Source organism: Cyprinus carpio, chromosome A4 (genome assembly GCF_018340385.1).
Source record: "Cyprinus carpio isolate SPL01 chromosome A4, ASM1834038v1, whole genome shotgun sequence".
Classification (NCBI taxonomy): domain Eukaryota; kingdom Metazoa; phylum Chordata; class Actinopteri; order Cypriniformes; family Cyprinidae; genus Cyprinus; species Cyprinus carpio.
The window spans coordinates 24137653-24154166 of record NC_056575.1 but is presented as its reverse complement, the minus strand read 5'-3'; the positions used below and the strand labels follow the sequence as shown (position 1 = coordinate 24154166).

Sequence of the window (16514 nt, the reverse complement as noted above, 5' to 3'; positions counted from 1 at the left end):
AAGGGGTAGAATTGGGATTGGGCCTAAGTCTTGCATATGTCATATCTGCATTTCTTAGTCTGTTTCTTGGTTCTCCCATGTCTTGGTTCCTGGTTTGCTTATTTTGCCTGTCCCCTGGATTACTGTTGCCTCAGCCCTGGGGCCCGTTCTATTTACCTCGCTTAATACATGTGAGATTATTTGAAAGATGCCAAATCTTTTAATCGTGGTAACTGTCCTCTGGCTAATTTTGTTTTCAAACAAATTTGCGGGTTTGATTAAAATATCAAAATATATTAAAATATGTTGTCTAAGATTGCTGTTCGTTCTCTAGTTCCCAGTAAAGGGCAGATTTATTGATAATCGAAACCACGATCAGCAATGCAGCGATTGGATGGCAGCAAGACAGCAATGTAACGACATCATATATTTAAAAAAGATCCCTGATGAAAAACTTCAGGAAAACACATTTCTGGACCTTTATAAGGAAACAGCCAAGTGAACATAACTACATAAATGTTATAATAGATCAATGAAATGTGCACTGTTTTTATTTTATTATTTGTTTATTTTTAGCTTCATGATTCCCAATTATTTATATTCACGATTTCTAGTATTAGTACAGGTTTTACATTTTTATTTCAGTGTTGTAATTAGCAATTCATGTAACTTTATCTTTGAACCAGATTTGTTATGTGACAGCATTAATTAAAGTTACCTAAGGGACAAAATCAAGTTATCTGCATCTCCTGCACTCCATCAAGCCACTTCCATAATAGTTGTCACCACTCAAATTAATACACAACTCATATTAAATGTATAGCATGTGTGTAAGAGTCTAATACAATTAAAAAGTAATTATTTTGAAGGGGTCATATGATGCGATTTCAAGTTTTCCTTTCTCTTTGGAGTGTTACAAGCTGTTCATGAATAGATTAGATCCCTAAAGTTGCAAAGACTAAAGTCTCAAACCCAAAGAGATATTCTTTATAAAAGTTAAGACTCGTCCACACCCTCCTAAAACGCCTCATTTAAACATGCCCTACATGTCTTCTTCACAGTGTGGGAAGATTTGCATAATGCCACCCAAATGTTCAAGTAAGGAAAGAAGGCGTAACTTTATTGTTGCTGCCACCAAAACCCAAATATTCAGACGTGTGCAGCGCATTTTATGGAGGACTGTTTCCTGATCCTGGGAGAGTAGACTACAATGCCGGCTGTTCTGACTCACAGTCTGTAAGTAACATACGTTTTCATATTTAAAGGATTTGCCACTGATGATTCAAATGTGAGTTTTGAGCAGTGTAGAGTAGCGTTTGTTGTTTGACGTTTCTCCAATCACAAATGCAGACATGGTTTTATGTTTACGCGGTGCAATACGCAACACGTAAAAAGACAGAATAAGTCATTATAATCAGTAATTATGTCCCTACTGGATGCAACAAATGCCTCGTTTGTAATGGATTTATTGGTTTTGTCTCATTGTGGGGGGACATAGCATCACAGTATTGTAAGGGGTGTAACATTTCCGTCACACACTTGAGGTATTCAGCCAATCACAATGCACTGGATAGCTGGCCAATCAGAACACACCTCGCTTTTCAGAACGATGTGCTTTGTAAAAAACAACACGTTTTAGAAAGGCGGGGCATAGAGGAGTAACAATAATGTACAATATGTGGGAAATAATGTGTTTTTTGAACCTTAAGCCACATAAACACATTTCATTACACCAAATACACAAAATAATGTTCTTTTTAGCAACATCATATGAACCCTTTAACACATAAATCTTTCATTGAGTAAAACTGGCAGTGTCTACATTATTATAGATTACACAACATTTTAATATAATTTTCAAAAAATTATTATTTTAAATTAGTGTCCCCTAATTAGTAGGGTACACTTGTTATAAAGTAGCAGTGGCTGGTATAGATTTTAAATATCAATAACACTTAAAAAGATGTAATCTAATCCTGTTCACATGAAATAAGCCTGCTCCTTACGGAAATATTGCTATAACAGTCTAGGATAAGCTTCGAAGAACCAAATAATCCAAGATCATGCCAAATCGTCAACAATCAAATCATACGAAGAACGGGCCCCTGAACTCTGTCGTTGTTTTGGATCGTCTGATTGTGTATGACCTTGACTGTACTTTGACTACGATTGTGGATTACCACTTCATTAAAATGTAGCATTTGGATCCTCAACCTTTGTGTCCGTTTTCAGCTCATGATAGACTATGCAAAGATTTTTTTTTTTTTAAATGATACCAGTGCTTTGCCTTTGCCATCTACAAACATTAATTCTAAAATGACTAACACTGGAACTACAAAACCACAACAACAACAACAAAAAAGAAAAGAAAAGAACAGAACAATGACTGAATAAAAATTTACAAAAATTAAAGTAAATTCAAAAACAAATCAAAAATAAAATAGAAATCAAACCTAAAATGATTAAATGAAAAATTCATAACCATAATAGTCCTGTCTGAAACCTTTATTTCATAACATTTTTATTTTAGTATCTCTGAGATCCTATTGTAGTTATTAAGAGTTTACATTTGTTTTTACTTTTATATTTTAAAGTTGTAATTATTTTGTTGTTTTTGTCAATTTTATTAGTTTTTTTATTGTATAGTTTTCATTAATTTTCATTTCAATTGCAGTTTTTTTAGTACACCAAGTAAAACTAAATTAAAATTAAAATTTTTCAGTTAACATTTATTTTATTTCAAGTAACTTTCAAGTAACATTGATGCATAGAGCTCCATATTTGTTTGAGAAAAATGTGTAAGAAACTTGGAGAATGAGCGTCTGAGAGGGACTGAGAAAGAAAAGTCGATCTAGAAAGTGCATAAAGTTAAAGTTGATCCAGACCCTTTAGCAGAAGTGCCACTGATGGAATGCATGCTACCCAGCCTCTTCAGTTTGGCCAAGCGAGTGTTCCAGACCTCAAGCTCCTGAATACGACTCTCGCGGTTATCTGTGAGTTTACACAGCTGCTTCACAGCACCAATAACAAATATTTGAGAGACTCACTTTGTCCACTATGAGAAAATTATCAATCTTCTCCCCGTTTACGCAAGTAATATCGCCCATCTCCCTTATGGCCGAAGGCAGGAGTTCTCTGACTTCTTGTGCTATGATTCCTAATCAAAGAGACGCCTGATATGTGAGAATCTGTCATCTTCAGAACATTGTATTATATAAAGTGCAGTGTATATGCTAATTTATCTTGTACCTGTTTCATGACGTTGATCAATTTCCATCCTTGAGGCAAACTCTGGTTTGTAATCATATTCCACAATTCTCATCTGAGCGATCCTCTTGAGCTGCTCCGTTGAGTCCACCTACAACATCACAGACACAATCCATTTGATTAAACCATGTGTTATTGCTCAGATATAAGTCTCTGTTAAAACCTGTAAATAATTTGTATCCTGGAATCAGGGTCTCTGATTTTAGTGTTATTCACTGATCAGATCCATCAAGACTGATGTTAATACTAGATGTAAACAAGATCACTTTTGGGAGGCCATCCATCTGAGAAAGTCATTAAAGATGCCATAGAATGCATTCATAGAATATTTTAAATTGTTCTCTGATGTCCCCAGAGTGTGTATTGAAGTTTTATCTCAAAATACCCCACAAATTGCCACTTTTTGGGTATGAGCCAAAATGCGATTTTTGTGTTTGTCCCCTTTAAATGAAAATGAGCTGGTGCTCCCGCCTCCCTTTTCAGATGAGTGTGGAGCTTCAATAGCTCATGCTCGCAGGCATACCGGTGTTACAGTTTAACTGTTGGTGATCGTGTAACTGATCCTCACATTGCTTCCAAATGGAATTTTTAACTACCACATTCCTATTTACAATCATTCTGGAAGCACGTGAAGGCAGCATTAGTGAAAACAGGCAGAGACAATGGTAGCTTTAGCAACATTACCCTTACAAAAAGAGCCAAGAAGCTTTTTTGGAAAACAAAATATGAGGCGTGACATTTGCACACAAAGTGTTGGTATCGATCCCTCTTTCAGAAGCAATCTTTGCACAACTCCAGCGCTGACCTGTCTCTCGTTTGTGAGGCATTCTGGCGTAAAATGTTAGCACAAACGTATAGGACTTTTCCATTTTTTTCCAGAACATTTCCTTCGAAAATGAAATTTAACCACCGTGTCCTCAGAGGTCTATGGAGACTCCTATGTTCGTTGGTGCATCCCAACACACAACACTTTAAATGGCTCTTTGGCGCTGAATTTGTACCTCCAGCAGCACAGAAAACAATAACGTCGGACTGCTGTTACTCACTCAGGGCTGTGTATATGCTATTAGGGCAGAGAGCGTCACAAATTTTTACCATTATAGGCTGGCTGTTTTCACATGCTGTGGCCACACAACTGTGTTCAAACACCTTATAAAAGTAATTTTTGCATTCTATGGCACCTTTAACACTGCTGTCCCAACCTTATTTGAATGCCATTTTGTTTAGTTTGCCTTTGTATTAATTAAGCAGAGAGACACACACTTCCTGAATGTTTTGTTTTGCCATTCTATCTGAGGGATGCATGACATTGCCTCTTATCTTGGCATTCCCACAAACCACCAAAGCCTCATCAGGGCTGTCTGTGTCAATGCCGATCCTCCTGTGACACACCACAGACTCAGGGATCTGTCCTCTTTGCCAGAGCATGTCACTATCATTCTCAAACTGACCAGGGGTCTCATTTATAAAAGTTGCGTATGCACAAAATGGGCATAGAAATATGCGTACGCAATTTTTCTACGCACATATCATGATTTATATAAAATATACTTGGTGTAAATATGTACGCACCGTACGGACATTCTAGACCATGCGTACAAACTCTTTTTAATGGAGTGAGAAAAGTAATAAAGTAAACAGTGATTTTAAACTGTTTTCATGTCGATACACATTTACATTAAATACCCCACTTGCATTAATGGAGATAAACACTGAAATGACATGCTTTTACAAAAAACATAATTACATAATTTTATTAACAATAGGCTACATAATTTTCCGGTGGTATGCTATGTTTTAATGACAGGGAGGAGAGCTATAGGTGCACAATAATTCATCTTTAAACTAAACTACAGATCACATGTTATGAGAAATATTTTAGCGAGAGCAATAATCAATGATGCGCACTTACTTCGATATTATTGTTGACACTGCTGGATTTAGTGGTCAAACGGTCCATTGTCCAGTATAGGAACAACGATAATAGCTTACAACCGCAGCTGCACGGAGGTGTTGATGTCGTGTGAAGGCATCTCCACAACATAATGAAAAATACCACTATATTTGAAGGATATAACTAGGAGAAAACTGTAAGATTTGCACGTTTTCTTTTTAAAATACTTTGTCAGTGATGAGCCGAATCAGACAATTGTATTTACACTGCAGTAAATATAGCTAAATAGCTAAAAGATGTTCATCAGCAAAACTGCATATATTTAATTTGATTTGAATTGTTTAAAACTTATTGTTTGAAATACTATTTGGCCAGTGTAAAATAATGAGATCAACTCTATTCTAAAATATATCTGAGAACAACTTTAAACCATTTTGTTTTTATGGATATTTTCATATATTTATTATAAAACATAAGGATACTGGATCATTTTTAGCAATAAAAATTTATGTGTATGGCACAAATGGCATTATAGTCCCCATCTTATATTTCCTTAATGTCTCGGTGTTAACCATGGTGTAACGTGCATGGGAATATGCATGGAAATTATATGCAGATGAGGTTATGCATAGTAAAACTAGGCGTTGTAAGCTCCATATATGGTGATTTTGGGGAGGAGTCGGGATGGAGATGCACGTACGCACATCTTCCCCTGATTGGGATTTATAAAGGGATTTTTGCACAGGTTCTGGCGTGGCATGGTTTTACAAATCTGAAAACTTTTGTGCGTACGCAAAATCTAGCTTTTGTGCCTACGTACACTTTTAGGATGAAATCTACAGAGAGTTTTATAAATGAGACCCCAGGATTGGAAGCCTTTAGATGGAGAGATGATAAAAGTTTTAGAACAACTTTCATACACGATCAAGACAAGTCCAGTGGAAAACTCCCATTACTGAAGCAGAAGTCCTTGAGGAAAATATGTGCAAATATAGACTTCATAGCAGAATATGTTGGTTATGGTTATAGTTATGGTCCAACAGCATACCCTGACGATGATTCTTTCAGAAACATTAGCAACCAGCAGAAAACTTTCGTCTTTCACAGTTACAGACCAACCACCATCTTAAAGTACCTATGAAACATAAGCAAGCATACAGCTAGTTACCATTATTGCCATTGAACATATTTGTATGTGCATTAATGAATGTTAATATGGATTACTTAATTACTTTACTGGATTACTGCATTGATGTTTTTATTTTATTTATTTATTCTCTCAGATATCATTAAAAATATCATTTGTGCTTTGAAGATGAACAATGAAATACACTTTATACTGTAAGGAATACAAACAGTGAATACAAACAGCTGTGTAACAGCATTTACTGTGAACTGATCACGCAACTCTGAGACACTGAAAACACTAGATCATGATCTATTTTGGATGCAAAACAGCAATTTATATGCTAAAGTGCCCTTTCAATTTGATCTAGGTGCCCCCGGAACGCTGTTTCAACAGAGGGGCCCCATCTACTTCTCTGCCCCTCCTGAAGTCTGTGCACGACACTGTGAATTCCCGAAGTCTACTCTAAAAGTTATTTTAGTAGTCTGGAAAATCTTCAAGAAATCTTTCTAAGAGGCCTGTTTGGAAGATTATTGTCTTTACCTTTATCAAGAAATGGCTTGCACATACAAACAAATGTGTCAAATCAATTAAAATTTTACACTAAAGTACTACTTTGTTAGTCCAGATTTGCCTGGATCATTTTAGGCAACCTGTTAATTGTAACTGTGAAAACCGTAAACTCTATGTTTAGTTGTATTACTGCCCTATCTATTGACAGAATAGCTGCATCCAAAATTGCATACTGTCTAGTAGGTACTGCAATTAAAACTTACTTTTTGGAAAAAGTATTTTTTACTGGTACATTTTATGAATACTGGTAGTAAGAATGAAATTTGGTACAACAACTGCCATGTTGTCAGTCACATGACCTAGCTAGTACACTGCCATTCACAAATCCTCTCAAGTCTTCATGGGATAATAAAGTGTCATCTAGGTTCTACTGTTTTGCGAATACTATGGATTCAGGCATACTTCTCTTTTGGTGTACTGTATTTTGTATACTATATAGAATGGAGCTAGGCATATTCGGACATAGCATATGCCTACAGGGCGGACCAGCATTCAGAGATGACAGAGATTGTAACTAACATCTGATCAGGATTGGGTTTGCCCTTTTTTCTCATGTTATTCGCTGTAGTTTCACTGAAGTGTAAGTGTGCTAATGTCACCTTTGTGATTTTGTATCCTGGCAGATTTACTCTAAAAGAGATGTTAAACCAAACATCAGTAAATGACACATAATAAAAATGTTTTTCCATGTGCTTTAAGTATCCTGACACCTACCTGACCGGAAGGAAAGGCTTCTTGCTGCTGTTTGACTGAGACTGCTCTATGGTGATGAAATGGTTCTGTGCTTCCAGCTAAAAAAGGGATTCAAGTATCAAACAAACCATTTGCATTCAGAGCATAAATGTTTCTGTAAGGTTTTCTTCAATGTTGTCACTACCTTCACCCTAAACACATTCATGTGGAAGATCTCTATGGGCATGAGACCAGCTGACGTTCTGACAAATCTAGGCTCTCCAACCATCCCTATGTGAACTGTCACCTGGAAATGGTTCTTCTTCTGACACACAAAGGCTTCATCAGCTGTGGAGTAGCCAAAACCCTTATCAGTGTCCACATGATAACCTGGAGGTGGTCTACACAAAAGAAAAAAAGACACAAATTTTATTGCAAAATGACATCTTGAAAAACAGAAGTAGAAGATGTCTTCTAATGATAAAGTGAATGTTTTATACCATAGTGCATGTATTATGGGCCCTAAAATTCGTCTTTCACTCAGAATAACAGAGATGCAATGTACAAATGAGATATAGAGGTCTTATGCATTTCCAAAAAAATACACAAAAATACAATATTATTACCATGTGTTCGGTCATGTCCCATAGTAATATTATGGTATTCTTTGGTCTATGAGTACCAGAATTTGCCGTCTAATATCATTATGGTACCATGATTCTGGTCCATCTTCTCAGGTTAAGAGGTCTTTGTAGATACTCACAGGATTTCAGATCTGCTGTTGTGGAGTGAGCACCACTGACTGGGCTGATAACGGTCCCACGTGAGCAGCTGGTGCACACTGCCCCCTGGACTTCCACCAGCAGTGTCGCTGTCATAACACTGTGCTTCGTATGATCCACTTTCTGGACCTTAAGAAAATGCAGACATCAAGGTAAGACTTACATAGGTAAAATTACATATAAAGGCTTGAATATACTACACAACTAGATCAAACCTAGAGATAAAACATGCTTGATATTTTAAGACAATTTTAGAACACATTGTTTTCATTTGTTATGCGTCTCCCAGCAAAGAGGTGCATGTTTCTGTGTGAGATTGTTGTTGTTTTTCGGAAATACTTGTAAGCCTGGTAGTTTGTGATCCTCAGTCATTTAGTGTAATAGTTTTTCTCTGTAACCATTAACAGTCATAAAGCAAGTGTATGATGCCTAGTATTTATAAAAGTTTTATAGCGTATGAAGATCTTTTTATAGTATTTGGGGAACTTTATCTTTGGAACGTCTTCACACACTATCATTGCTACAGACTGAAGTTACTGGTTTGTTTTTATATTTTTTCTATCATTAAAAAACACTTACTGTTTTAAATAACATTAACAATAACGTCTACATTTTTAACTGGGAATGGGAATTATTAAATCTATGTATAAACCGACGACCTTGGTGTTGCTTGCATCATGCGTGTAAGCACAAAGACTTTAGATTTACAAAGACGGTGCACTAATATTACTGTGGGAGAAAAGGTGGGAGAAAGTGCAACTATATTAGATGTCGGAATAATTCATCTACTGAATAAAAGAGCCAGCGACTACTTAATAATGTCACTGCATCATTGCAGCCAGAAAAAAAGAAGAAACACGTTTAGCCAAAGAAATACACACTTAGTGTCACGAATTATAAAGGACAGGAAGCAAGTTGCAAGTAACAGTCTTTATTTAAAGATGTAACATCAGGCTGGGTTGGTGGTGGGTGGCGCAGGGACCTCGATGGCAGCACAGATCGGTGAGCAGGTGATTGAGTGCGCAGGTGAGTAATGATGAGGGATCCGGGTGATGATGGTGTAATCCACAGCGACCAAACAGGAACAAGACACAAGGAGGAATGCTGAGCAGATGGGACACAGACATGAATCACGGAGGACCTCAAACAACAATCTGACAAACAAGAGACGAAAGACAGGGCATTAAATAGGCTGATGTAATGAGCTGCAGCTGCCACTGATCAAGATGATCAGCGGTAACGCCCACATGAAACAATCAACATGACGTAACATAAGACGAGCAGGAAACAGTGCAGTCATGAACCATGACAGTACCCCACCTCCTAGAGACACCTCCTGGCGTCCCCAGACTCCCTTACCTGTCGATTGTAATCATCGATAAGAGAGTGATCCAGGATGTCTCTAGCAGGTACCCAACTTCTCTCCTCTGGACCGTAAGCTTCCCAGTCCACCAAGTACTGAAATCCGCGTCCGCTCCGTCTTGAGTCCAGAATACGATTGACCAAATAAGTAGGTTCCCCATCTACAAGTCGCGGCGGGGGGGGAGGGGGGACCGGGGCAGGTGGATTAATCAAAGAATGAAATACAGGCTTTATTTTAGATACATGAAAGGCGGGATGAATTCTCCTGTACGCTGGAGGAAGTTTAAGGCGGACTGCCACCGGACTAATGATCTTGGTGACAGTGAATGGGCCAATAAATTTGGGAGCAAGCTTATTAGAGACGGAACGGAGAGGAATGTTCTTGGTAGAAAGCCACACTTTTTGACCCACAACGTATACGGGAGGCCTAGACCGGTGGCGGTCGGCTTTAGCCTTGGTGCGCGCCCCCACTTGGAGTAGAGTCTCGCGGGCTCTAGTCCAAGTGCAGTGACACCTCTAGACAAAGGTGTGAACGGAGGGGACCGCGACTTCGGATTCCAGACTGGGAAAAATTGGTGGCTGGTATCCTAAACTACACTCGAACGGAGCTTGGCCCGTAGCTGATAGAGGTAACGTATTGTGGGCATACTCCACCATCGACAGTTGTTGGCTCCAGGAGGAAGGATTCTTGGAGACCAGACATCGCAACACCCTTTCCAAATCTTGGTTGGCTCTCTCGGTTTGACCATTGCTCTGGGGATGAAACCCTGAGGACAGACTTACAGTTGCTCCCAACAATCTACAAAACTCACGCCAAAATTTGGACACAAACTGGGGTCCCCTGTCGGAAACCACGTCTGTCGGGAGGCCATGTAAACGAAAGACGTGATCTACGACGGTCAACGCTGTCTCCTTGGCTGAGGGTAATTTGGGCAAGGGCATAAAGTGGGCCGCCTTCGAGAACCAGTCCACCACGGTCAAAACTACCGTGTTGCCTTGAGAGGGCGGGAGGGCGGTAATAAAATCTAATGCGATATGGGAATAGGGTCTCGAAGGGACCGGCAGCGGTTGAAGTAACCCATCAGGGGGTCGATTGGAAGTCTTACCAGTGGCACAAACCGAGCAAGCCAAAACAAAACTGTGAATGTCGCGAGCCATAAGTGGCCACCAGAATCGTTGCTTGACCAAAAATTTTGTACGGTTAACTCCTGGATGACAAGCCACATTGGAACACTGAATAACGTTGGACCGTAATCCCTCTGGCACAAATAATCGATTCAGTGGGCACTCGGGCGGAGGCGTTACCCCTTCTAAGGCCGTCTTGACCTTTGATTTGACCTCCCATGTGAGTGTGGAGACCACTAATGTCTCAGGTAAAATACACTCGGGAGAAGATGGGCGTTCGGAATGGTCAAAAATATGTGCCAGTGAATCGGGTTTGATGTTCTTGGAACTTGGGCAGTACGAGAAAGTAAAATCAAAACGTCCAAAAAAAGTGCCCACTGAGCCTGCCTGGCAGTCCTAATGTATTCTAAATTCTTATGGTCGGTCCATACTATAAAAGGAACCCCCGAGCCTTCTAACCAGTGGCGCCATTCTTCCAATGCCATCTTGACTGCCAACAATTCTCAGTTACCAATATCATAATTACGTTCGGCAGGGGATAATCGGTATGAAAAAAACGTGCACGGGTGCATCTTGTCGTCTGAGGGAGAACGTTGGGATAACACCGCACCTACCCCCACCTCTGACGCGTCGACCTCCACCACAAACTGACGTGATGGATCAGGGGTGATTAAGATTGGGGCCGAAACGAAGCAGCCCTTCAGTTTGACAAACACAGCCTCGGCTGTGTCTGACCACCTGAACGTAGTTCTGGGGGAGGTCAAGGCGGTCAGAGGTGCGGCTAGTTGGCTGAAATTGCAAATAAAACGCCGGTAGAAGTTGGCGAACCCCAGAAACCTCCGTAGGGCCTTACGGGAATCTGGACTTGGCCACTCTACCACAGCCTTAACCTTCTCGGGATCCATGCGTATTCCCTCAGTCGACACGATATACCCAAGAAACGGAACAGACTGTGCATGAAAAGCGCATTTCTCCGCCTTGACAAAAAGCCCATTCTCTAGCAACCTCTGAAGCACTCGTCAGACGTGCTGCACGTGTTCCTGGAGAGAAGAGGAAAAAATCTATATGTCATCCAGGTAGACATATATGAATTGATCGACCATATCTCGCAGCACGTTGTTGACGAATGCCTGGAAGACCGCTGGGGAGTTGGACAGCCCGAAGGGCATGACCAAGTATTCAAAGTGCCCCCTGGGGGTGTTAAAAGCAGTCTTCCATTCATCCCCCTCCCTAATACGGACCAAATGATAAGCATTACATAAGTCCAATTTCATGAAGATCGATGCTCCCTGCAACCTCTCGAAGGCTGAAGACATCAACGGCAAAGGGTATGTATTCTTTATCGTGATGTTGTTCAGTCCCCGGTAATCAATACAAGGTTGCAGAGACCCGTCTTTCTTCCCCACAAAAAAGAACCCCGCCCCCACTGGAGAAGAGGAAGGGCGGATGAACCCCGAAGCTAGAGAATCAGAAATATATTTCTCCTTAGCCTCCCTTTCTGGAACAGAAATTTAATATAATTTGCCTTTAGGCGGAGACTTACCTGACAGCAAATCTATGGCACAGTCATAGGGACGATGCGGAGGGAGAGAAGCAGCACAAGACTTACTGAACACTTCCTTCAGGTTGAGGTACTCCGCGGGCACATTAGACAAATCCACTGCTTCCTCCTGAAACACAGACATAGAAACAGATGGACAAGCAGACACTAGACAAGACTTATGACATTTATTACTCCAGGCCAGGATGGAATGAAGTTGCCAGTCCACTTTGGGGTTGTGACGGAGGAGCCAGGGAGGACCAAGAACTATGGGTGCAAGGGGAGAGTCCAGTATATAAAATGAGGTGATTTCAGAGTGGTTGCCTGATGTGATGAGGGTAATGTTTCCAGTGGTGAGTGAGATGACCGGCAGTCTCTGTCCATTGAGGGCGTGAACCGTGATCTGGTGAGTGAGGGGTCTGAGGGGAATTTGAAGTCTGCGTGCAAGTGCATGGTCCATGAAATTACCTTCAGCCCCGGAGTCAAGAAGTGCTTGACAGTCGTGAGATCGTGCTGACCATCTTACCAGTCTTACCGGGAGGAGCGTAGATGATGATGAGGTCTTCTTGGCGGAGATCCCACCCGATAGTAGCCTCATACTTACTACCGGGCTTGGCCTTTTACTGGACAGATGTAGGTGTGATGACCGGTTCCACCGCAGAACATGTCCCACTGCGCCTTCTCGTTCCATTGACACTCCACCGCCAAGGTACGGAACTCGATAGAGAAATCCGACACTGATCCCTCTCCTTGCCGTAGTTCAGCTAGCTTCCTAGCCGCCTCTCTCCCGGCGACGGCCCGATCGAACACCCGCCTCATCTCCGCGGCGAGTGTCTGGAACGAGGCGCAGCATGGATCTTGATTCTCCCACACCGCCGTTCCCCATAATGGCGCCCTCCCAGTGAGCAATGTTAAGACGAACACCACCTTGGCTTGTTCGTTGGAGAAGGTCCTGGGTTGAAGGGCATTGAGCATCGTGTTAGGAAAGCTCTATAGAAATTTGGCTCACCAGAGTAGGTTTCCGGAACCGGAAGGCGTGGTTCTGGCTGGGAGGGGGTCTCCGGTGGTGTGGGGGGAACGGGCGGCGTGAGCGGCGCAGTGGGAGCTCGCAGGAGTTGTAATTGCTGGGTGAGCTCGGACACCTGTGCCACCAAAGCCTGGACAGCACGACCAGTCTCGTTAAGATTCCTTTCCTGGGAGTCCATCCTTTGAGCACTGGCGTTGAGGAACTCTTCTAACGCCGAAGATGGGTTACACGCTGCTTCCATGGATGGTCAGATCGTTCTGTCACGGATTATAAAGGACAGGAAGCAAGTTGCAAGTAACAGTCTTTATTTAAAGATGTAACGTCAGGCTGGGTTGGTGGTGGGTGGCGCAGGGACCTCGATGGCAGCACAGATCGGTGAGCAGGTGATTGAGTGCACAGGTGAGTGATGATGAGGGATCCGGGTGATGATGGTGTAATCCACAGCGACCGAACAGGAACAAGACACAAGGAGAAATGCTGAGCAGATGGGACACAGACATGAATCACGGAGGACCTCAAACAACGATCTGACAAACAAGAGACAAAAGACAGGGCATTAAATAGGCTGATGTAATGAGCTGCAGTTCACATGAAACAATCAACATGACATAACATGAGACGAGCAGGAAACAGTGCATTCATGAACCGTGACACTTAAGACTGCACTGACTGGTACATATAAGCTTTTTAATGCTATTTGAGCATAAGAAACAATTTTTATGGGACAGTTCATGTTAGATTTTCTTGATGATTTGAAATATGTTACTTATATGTGAGAGTGGCAAGCAGTTTCTGATATTTCAGGAACTTCCCCATTCAGGTTGCCTGAAATAGCTGCGCAGAGACATTGCAAATTGGCTGCTGAGTTAACATACCTTACTTTTGAAAGTCTATGAAGGTAAAATTATGTCATAAAGATTTGCATGCGCAGGGTAATATTTGTGGAAGTGTACACAAGACTGTAAGCATAAATTAAATGTGCATGCACAAGAGAAGCTTTGTAAAGGTGTAAATCATGTGTCAAGTGCAAGAAAAAATTATTTGCAGCAATTTACTTTTATTTGTAAGTGTAATTCATGTATTGTAAAACTGCAACTTCATGCTAACACAAAATAAATATGATCTGCAAGCCTTTTCAAGCCTAAGATCACATCCAAATCCAAAGTCCAAATGTAAACCAAGATCTACCACTTGCAAAAAATTATAGAAAAAAAACAAGGCCACAATGTAAGTTCTACTTTGACATTCTTTGTTGCCTGTTAGTCACTAGGAAAATAGTTATTTAACTATACAAATAGTATATAACTATACAAACTGTCAACTATAATTCAACATTTTCAACAGTAATATAACATTAAGTATTTCCACAGGCTTATTACTCATATATAAACACAGTAATCAGTCAATTACAGGCCTAAGCCAATAATGTATTGTTTCACTTTCCCTTTTAAAACATATTTCAAACACTTCAAAATGGAAATACTCAGGTTAGTGCAACTAGCATACAAAATATTATGACAACAGTCATCCTTCAATTCTTCAAAAATATTTTCACACAAATTACAGACCTACATTCATTACCTCAATAATCAATCAATTACAGGCCTAAAACAATCATGTACAGCACTGATTCTCTTTCCCTTTTTCAACAACATAAAACACAAAAAACTTTTAACAATATAGCCAACAGGTTTCAAACTAGCAATACTCCCTCACTCTGAGGGCTCAGATGAGATTGTCTCCCCACACATATATTCAATGTGATGGCTGTGATTGCACACTATCAGCAAGTGCTCTGTAGTCTGGCTCATAGTTTGACACAGCAAGTCTTACACAGTCTGTGAGATGTCTAATAGTTAGACAAGATCTGTTCTTTGACTTGATTATTTTCATTTTTGAAAATGCCATCTCACAGAGATATGTTGATCCAAAGTAGGCCTTCACCTTACGTGCACAGGATGAGAGAAGGGGAAACTCTTCAGTGTTTACAAGACCCCAAAAATCACTGTCTCTTGACCTTGCTTTCAACTCAATGTCGTTTTGCAGTTCAATTATTTCCATGTCAACTCCAATTGGTAAATCAAATACTTGCTGGAATTCGCTGGATACCTCCTCAGTCTCAATGGGAAGGAACGGGTTTGAGATAAATACAACAACCTCCTGTATGTCATTTAACTCCTGAAAACGCCTGTTAAATTCGGATGCCAGTTTCTCCAGTTGGGAACAGAATTCTTGCGGGAGAAAAGCAACTTTTTTTCTCATGTTTTGCGACATTTTTTAGAGGTTTGGGAAGTGCACTAGGCTTCCATTCTTCAGCTGAAAAGCCCACACTCCCACCTTGGCCTTAAAGGCATTGACAGCGCTGATCATGTGGGTCACGTCTTTGTCTTTTTTTCCTGAAGCTCATAGTTCAGCTCGTTCAATTTTGCTGTTACGTCCGTGAGGAAACCCAAGTCTAGCAGCCATGCATCATCAGACAGTTACTCATGCTGCTCATTTCATGACTCCAGAAATGATTTGATTTCAGGGAGCAAGTCCACAAATCACTGCAGTACTTTCCCACGATTCAACCACCTTATGGAAGAGTGGAGATTCAAGTCACCGTATGAGGCATGAAGCTCATCTAATAAAGATTTAAACAAGCGGTGCTGAAGTCCTTTTGCCCGAATCGAATTTACAATTTTAACGACAAGTGTCATGACATGAGACAAGTCCACTACTTTACTAGCCAGTGCTTGCTGATGGATCACACAGTGATAGTTTAAAAACCTGGGGAAATCGGTATCGCGACGGCACAGTGCAACGAAGCCTGAATGCAGCCCACGCATTGCCCCGTCTGTAGTGATCGCAACCAGCTTATGAATATGGATGCTGTTATCATGCACATAATGTTTAAACTCCTTGTAAATGTCCTCCCCTATTGTCCTCCCTTGTAATGGTAATAGAGTGAGAAAAGCCTCGTTAGTAGTTAAATCTTTAAAAGCCATGCGAACAAATACCATTAGCTGTGCAGTGTCTGTCACATCCTGGGATTATGTTTAGCCAACAGGTGGCTGACAAGGAAGGATGCCTCTGTTGCAGCCTTACTTTTAGCTGTCGGTTTGGTAAAAAGTGACTGCTGTGCTTTCAAAACAGACTTCAGCTCGTCAACTTTCTTTGAACGAAGA

General features: G+C 40.8%; 1 pseudogene; it reads right to left on the bottom strand.

Annotated features, from left to right (window-relative positions):
• LOC109075107 overlaps positions 1-16514 on the bottom strand; it is a 61101-nt pseudogene that overhangs the window by 24231 nt on the left and 20356 nt on the right.